The following is a 7,956-nucleotide window of genomic DNA, read 5'->3' on the forward strand; positions in this document are numbered from 1 at the left end:
TCCCGTGTTAGCCAGGATGGTTGTGATCTCCTGACCTCGTGATCCGCCCGCCTCGGCCTTCCAAAGTGCTGGGATTACAGGCGTGAGCCACCGCACCCAGCCTTTTTTTTTTTTTTTTTTTTTAGGCAGAGTCTCACTCTGTTGCCCAGGCTGAAGTGCAGTGGTGGGATCTCAGCTCACTGCAATCTCCGCCTCCCAGGTTCAAGCAAGTCTCCTGCTTCAGCCTCCCGAGTAGCTGAGATTACAGGTGTGCACCACCATGCCCAGCTAATTTTCTTTAAAATTTTTGATAAAGATAAGGGCTCACTATGTTGCCCAGGCTGGTCTTAAATTCCTGGGCTCAAACAATCCTCTCGCCTCAGCCTCCCAAAGTGCTAGGATTATATGTGTGAGCCACTGGCCCTGCTCTTTTTTTTTTTGAGACAGTCTTGCTCTGTCACCCAGGCTGGAGTGCAGTGGCGCAATCTTGGCTCACTGCAACCTCCACCTCCCAGGTTCAAACAATTCTCCTGCCTCACCCTCCCAAGTATCTGGGACTACAGGCGCGTGCCACCATGCCCGGTTCAATTTTTTTTGTATTTTAGGTGGAGATGGGGTTTCACTGTGTTATCCAGGCTGGTCTCGATTTCCTGACCTTGTGATCTACCCGACTTGGCCTCCCAAAGTGCTGAGATTACAGGCATGAGCCACTGTGCCCAGTCTGATTTTTGGTCTCACTACGTTGGCCAGGCTGGTCTTGAACTCCTGACCTGAGGTAATCCACCCACCTCAGCCTTCCAAAGTGCTGGGATTACAAGTGTGAAGCTATTGTGCTGGGCCCATTTTGTTTCATTTTCACTTTGAACTATTTTTAGCCTTACAGAAGAATTACAAATATTGTACAGACATTTAAAAAATATCTATCACCCAGGTTCCCCAAATGTTAAAATGTTGCATTGCTTTGGCAACGTTTGTTAATGTTCACACATTGGCCGGAGCAGTGGCTCATGCCTGTAATCCTTGCACTTTGGGAGGCTGGGGGGCACGGATCACCTGAGGTCAGGAGTTTGAGACCCAGCCTGGCCAACATGGTGAAACCCTGTCTCTACTAGAAGTACAAAAATTAGCCAGGCATGGTGGCGGGCCCCTGTAGTCCCAGCTACTCCAGAGGCTGAGGCAGGAGAATTGCTTGAACCTGGGAGGTGGAGGTTGCGGTGAGCCAAGATCGTGCCACTGCACTCCAGCCTGGGAGAAAGAGCGAGACTCTGTCTCAAAAAAACAAAAAACAAAAAAACAAGACGTTGAGGTGGCAGAATACTTTTGACAAAATGACAGAGTTCATTCAGGTTTTCTGTTTCCACTAATGTCTTTTTCCCATGCCAGGCTGCAGTCTGGGTTACTATGTTGCATTTGGTTGTCATACCTGCTTAGTCTTATGCAATCTGTGATAGTTTGTTACTTTTTCCTTGTCTTTCATGATCTGGAAACTGAAAGAATACTAGTCAGTTGTTTTGTAGATTGTCTCTCAATTTGTGTTTCTCTGATCTGTTATCTTGATTGGTTTGAGGTTATATTTTTTGTGGGGTGGGGGTAGAGAGAATGCCACAGAGAGGCATTGCTCTTCTCATTATATCATACTGGGGGCATATGACGTCCATATGCCGTATCACTGGTGATGTTAACGTTTTTTTCTTGAGACAAGGTGTCACTCTGTTGCCCAGGCCGGAATGCAGTGGCTATTGCAGCTCCCTGCAGCCTTGACCTCCCAGGCTCAAGCAGATCCTCCCACCTCAGCCTCCCAAGTAGCTGGGACTACAGACCTGACCCACCACACCTGGATAATTTACATTTATCTTTTTCTTTTCTTTCTTTCTTTTTTTTTTTTTTAAACGTACTTTGACTCTTGTCACCCAGGCTGGAGTGCAATGGCACGATCTCGGCTCACTGAAACCTCTGCCTCCTGGGTTCGAGCGATTCTCCTGCCTCAGCCTCCCAAGTAGCTGGGATTGCAGGCACCCACCACCATGCCCGGCTAATTTTTTGTATTTTTAGTATAGATGGGGTTTCACCATATTGGCCAGGCTAATCTTGAACTCCTGGCCTCAAATGATCTGCCCGCCCCTGGCTCCCAAAGTGCTGGGATTACAAGCATGAGCCACCGCACCTGGCCCACATCTTTTCTTTATACATTGCCCTGTCTCAGGTATTCCTTTTTAGCAATGTGAAATGGATTCACACAGAAATTAGCAGAGGGGGGCATTGCTATAAAGCTACCTGAAGATGGCCAGGCACGGTGGCTCAAGCCTGTAATCCCAGCACTTTGGGAGGCCGAGGCGGGCGGATCACGAGGTCAGGAGATTGAGACCATCCTGGCTAACACGGTGAAACCCCGTCTCTACTAAAAAAATACAAAAAACTAGCCAGGTGAGGTGGCGGACGCCTGTAGTCCCAGCTACTCGGGAGGCTGAGGCAGGAGAATGGCGTAAACCCGGGAGGCAGAGCTTGCAGTGAGCTGAGATCCGGCCACTGCACTCCAGCCTGGGCAACAGAGCCAGACTCCGTCTCAAAAAAAAAAAAAAAAAAAAAAGGCCGGGCATGGTGGCTCAAGCCTGTAATCCCAGCACTTTGGGAGGCCGAGACGGGTGGATCATGAGGTCAGGAGATCGAGACCATCCTGGCTAACGTGGTGAAACCCTTTCTCTACTAAAATACAGAAATAAATTAGCCGGGCGAGGTGGCGGGCGCCTGTAGTCCCAGCTACTCGGGAGGCTGAGGCAGGAGAATGGCGTGAACCCAGGAGGCGGGGCTTACAGTGAGCTGAGATCCGGCCACTGCACTCCAGCCTGGGCAACAGAGCCAGACTCTGTCTCAAAAAAAAAAAAAGAAAAGAAAAAAAGAAAAGATACCTGAAGATGTGGAAGCAGCTTTAGAATGGGTTAGTGGACAGACGTTAGAAGAGTTTGGAGGGGCCATAAGAGCATAACAACATCAGGAAAAATTTGGAACTTCTTAGAGACTGGTTAAATGGTTGTGACCAAAATGCTGATGGAAATGTGGAGAGTGAAGTTCAGGCTGATGAGGCCTCAGGTGGAAATGAGGAATTGTTGGGAACTGGAGTAAAAGTCACTTGTGCTACAATCTAGCAAAGAGCCTGGTGCATTGTTTCCATGCTGCAGTGATTTGTGGAAGGTTAAGAATGGTGCTTTGGGAGGCCGAGGAGGGCAGATCACGAGGTCGGGAGATCAAGACCATCCAGGCCAACATGGTGAAACCCTGTCTCTACCAAAAATACAAAAGTTAGCTGGGCGTGGTGGCACGCGTTTGTAATCCCAGCTACTGAGGAGGCTGAGGCAGAAGAATCACTTGGAACTGTGAGGCGGAGGTTGCAGTGAGCCGAGATCGTGCCATTCTCCAGCCTGGTGACAGAACTAGATTCCGTCTCAAAAAAAAAAAAAAAAAAAGGAATTTATAATTAAAAGGGTGCCAGGCATGGTGGCTCAGCTGGACGTGGTGACTCACACCTGGCTGAGGCAGGTGGATCACTTGAGGTCAAGAGTTCAAGATCAGCCTGGCCAACATGGTGAAACTCCATCTCTACTAAAAATACAAAAATTAGCTGGGCATGGTGGTGGGCGCCTGTAATCCCAGCTACTTGGGAGGCTGAGGAAGGAGAATCACTTGAACCTGGGAGGCGGAGGTTGCAGTGAGCTGAGATTGCACCACTGTACTCCAGCCTGGGTGACAGAGTGAGACTCTATCTCAAAAAAAAAAAAAAAAAGAAAAAGGGCCAGGCACGGTGGCTCACACCTGTAATCCCAGTACTTTGGGAGGCCGAGGCAGGTGGATCATGAGGTCAGGAGATCAAGACCATCCTGGCTAACACAGTGAAACCCCATCTCTACTAAAAATACAAAAGATTAGCCAGGCATGGTGGTGGGTGCCTGTAGTCCCAGCTTCTCGGGAGGCTGAGGCAGGAGAATGGCGTGAACCTGGGAGGCGGAGCTTGCAGTGAGCCGAGATGGACCACTGCACTCCAGCCTGGGCAGCAGAGCGAGACTTCGTCTTAAATAAGTAAATAAATAAATAAATAAATAAAGGGAGGCAGCCAGGCTCTGTGTCATGTGCCTGTACTCCCAGCTACTTGGAGGCCGAGGCAAGAGGATTGTTTGAGCCCAGGAGTTCTGGGCTGTAATGTGTTATGCTGATTGGGTGTCCATACCAAGTTTGGCTTCAATATGGTGACCTCCCAGGCGTGGGAGATTACCAGGTTGCCTAGCAGGGGGTGAACTGACCTAGGCTGGAAGTGGAGTAGGTCAAAACTCCTGTGTTGATCAGGAGTGGGATCATACCTGTGAATAGCCACTGCCCACAAGCCTGAGTGACACAGTGAGACCCTGTCTGAAAAATCCATCAGTAAATAGGAAACACAGCATAAAAGTTTGGAAAAGTCACAACCTGGCAATGTGGTAGAGAAGAGAAGAGCATTTTTTAGGAGAGAAATACAAGCAGGCTGTATTGCCTTGCTAGAGAGGTTTGCGTGACTAAAAGAGAGCCAAGTGCTAACAGCCAAAACAATGGGAAAAAGGCCTTGAAGGCATTTCAGGAGTCTTCAAAACAACCTCCCCCATCAGAGGCTCTGAGGCATATGAGGAAAGAGTGGTTTCTTGGGCCAGATCCAGGGCCCTGTCTCTTGTTCAGCCTGGAGACACTGCTTCCCTGCATCCCTACTGCTCCATCTCCAGCCATGACTCACAGGGCCCCAAGTATAGCTTGGGCCACCACTCCAGAGGGTGCAAGCCATAAAATTTGGCAGCTTTCATGTGGGATTAAGCCTGTAGGTGCACAGAATGCAAGAGTGAAGGAAGCTTAGCAGCTCCCACCTAGATTTCAGAGGATGTGTAGGAAAGCCTGGCTGTCCAGGCAGAAGTTGGCTGCACGGTTGGAGTCCCTACAGAGAGCTTCTACTAGGATATTGCCAAGGGGGAAAGGTGGGGTTGGAGGCCCAACATAGAGTCCCCACCAGGGCGCTGACTAGTGGAGCTGTGAGAAGGGGACCCCTGCCCTCTAGACCACAGAGTGATAGATCTGCCAGCAGATTGTACCCTGAGCCTACAACAGCTACAGGCACTAAACTCCAACCTGTGTGAGGAGACATTGGGGCTGGACTCTGCTACCCAAGACTTTGGGAGCCCACTCTTTGCACCAGTGTGCCCTGGATGCAGGACATGGAATCAGGGATTATTTTGGAGCTGTATTTGTTTTTTTTTGGTTTTTTTTTTTGAGACAGTCTTGCTCTGTCGCCCAGACTAGAGTACAGTGGTGCAATCTTGGCTCACTGCAACCTCTGCCTCCTGGGTTCAAGCGATTCTTCTGCCTCAGCCTCCTGAGTAGCAGGGATTACAGGCACCCACCACCACGCCTGGCTAATTTTTGTATTTTCAGTAGACACAGGGTTTCACCATCTTGGCCAGGCTGGTCTTGAATTCCTGACCTCGTGATCCACCCACCTTGGCCTCCCAAAGTGCTGGAATTACAGGTGTGAACCACTGCGCCCGGCCAGAGCTTTAAAGTTTAATGTCTCCTTTGCTGTGTTTCAGACCTCTGTTTTTTGTTTTTTTTTTTTTTTTTTTTTAGACTGAGTCTCGCTCTGTCGCCCAGGCTGGAGTGCAGTGGCCCAATCTCCGCTCACTGCAAGCTCCGCCACCTCCCAGGTTCACGCCATTCTCCTGCCTCAGCCTCCCAAGAAGCTGGGACTACAGGTGCCCGCCACCACGCCTGGCTAATTTTTTTGTATTTTTAGTAGAGATGGGGTTTCACCATGTTAGCCAGGATGGTCTCGAACTCCTGACCTCGTGATCCACCCGCCTCGGCCTCCCAAAGTGCTGGGATTACACGCATGAGCCACTGCACCCGGCCAGACTTCTGTTAAGCCTATTATCCCTTTCCTTTGGCAGATTTCTCCCTTTTATTTTATTATAATTTTTTTTTTTATTGTTGTTGTTTTGTTTTTTTGAGACAAAGTCTCACTCTGTTGCCAGGCTGGAGTATAGTGGCGCAATCTTGGCTCACCGCAACCTCTGCTTCCCGGGTTCAAGCGATTCTTCTGCCTCAGCCTCCCAAGTAACTGGGACAACAGGCACAGGCCACCATGCCCAGCTAATTTTTGTAGTTTTAATAGAGATGGGGTTTCACCATGTTGGCCAGGATGGTCTCAATCTCCTGACCTCATGATCTGCCTGCCTCGGCCTCCCAAAGTGCTGGGATTACAGGTGTGAGCCACTGTGCCCAGTCATCATTATTATTTTTTGAGATAGAGTCTTGCTCTGTCCAGGCTGGAGTGCAGTGGCACAATCTCAGCTCACTGCAACCTCCACCTCCCAGGTTCAAGCAATTCTCCTGCCTTAGCCTTCGAAGTAGCTGGGATTACAGGTGCCTGCCACCATGTCCAGCTAATTTTTGTATTTTTAGTAGAGAAGGGGTTTCGCCATGTTGCCCAGGCTGGTCTTGAACTCCTGGTCTCAGGGATCCTCCTACCGTGGCCTCCCAAAGTGCTGGGATTACAGATGTGAGCCACCACACCCGGCCTATTTTGTTTGTTTTTTTGAGACACATTCTCACTCTGTTGCCCTGGCTGGAGTACAGTGGCACAATCTCTGCCTCCTGGGTTCAAGAAATTCTCCTGCCTCAGCTTCCCGAGTAGCTAGAATTACAGGTGTGTGCCACCACTCTCAGCTAATTTTTGCATTTTTAGTAGAGATGGGATTTCACCATGTTGGCCAGGCTGGTCTCGAACTCCTCAAGTGATCCACCCGCCTTGGCCTCCCAAAGTGCTGGGATTACAGGTGTGAGCCACTGCACTTGGCCTTTTTATTGAAACATAAAATTAGTCAATTGAATTTTGCAGTAATTTAGTTATTAAACAGGCTATTGAATCTATCCACAAAACTTAAGATACTTAACAACAGGGCTTCAAATAACTTAAGTGCCAGCTCTCTGATCTCATGGCTAACAACCTGAGATTTCTGCCATCTGGTCCTCGCTCAGGACCTTTGCACTTAAACTGTTAAACACCACCCCCCGCTCCCCCCCGCCTCCAGATCTCGCTTCTATCTGGTTTTTGTTCAAATGTTGCCTCTTCAGAAGAGGCTTCCATTATCAAAATAGACTCGCTCTCATTTCCCATCCCTTTATTCTGCTCCATCGTTCTTCATTATGCTGGCCACTATCTCAAAATATCTTTTATTTTTTATATTTATTTATTTTTGAGACGGAGTCGCTCTGTCGCCCAGGCTGGAGTGCAATGGCACGACCTCGGCTCACTGCAAACTCAGCCTCCCAAGTTCAAGCGATTCTCCTGCCACAGCCTCCCGAGTAACTGGGATTACAGGCGCGCACCGCCACGCCCGGATAATTTTTGTATTTTTAGTAGAGACGGGCTTTCACCATGTTGGTCAGGTTGGTCTCGCACTCCTGACCTCAGGTGATCCGACCGCCTCAGCTTCCCAAAGTTCTGGGATTACATGCGTGATCCACCGCGCCCGGCCTCAAATTATCTTTACTCAGTTAAATGCTTTTATTGTCTCTCCCAGTACAGTGTAAGCCCTAGCAGGAGAAGACTTTGCTTTAATCACGTGCTGTAGCCCCAAAGCCCAGACAGTGCCTAGCACACACGAGATGCTCGATGAACAGTTATCGATTGACTAGATTAAACATCAACGCAATCAGGCCATTCACTTAGGGACTCTTTGCTAGTCGGCGGAGAGGTACATTATAGTTCACTACGCAGAACGCATGCGCGCAAGATCCGGGAAGTGTGATTGGAAAGGGGCGGAGCATCAGGGAGAGCCTCGCGGACATAGGCGGTTTGGAGCGGAAAGCGAGAGGTGGAGGGGCGGCTTGGGGCTAAGCGCGCGCGCGCAGTGCAGACGCCAGCTCCCGGCGGTTGAAATACTCAAGGTGCCCGAAGGCGGGGTGGTG

The sequence above is a fragment of the Macaca fascicularis genome, chromosome 19 (assembly GCF_037993035.2).
Source record: "Macaca fascicularis isolate 582-1 chromosome 19, T2T-MFA8v1.1".
In the NCBI taxonomy this organism is placed as follows: Eukaryota; Metazoa; Chordata; class Mammalia; order Primates; family Cercopithecidae; genus Macaca; species Macaca fascicularis.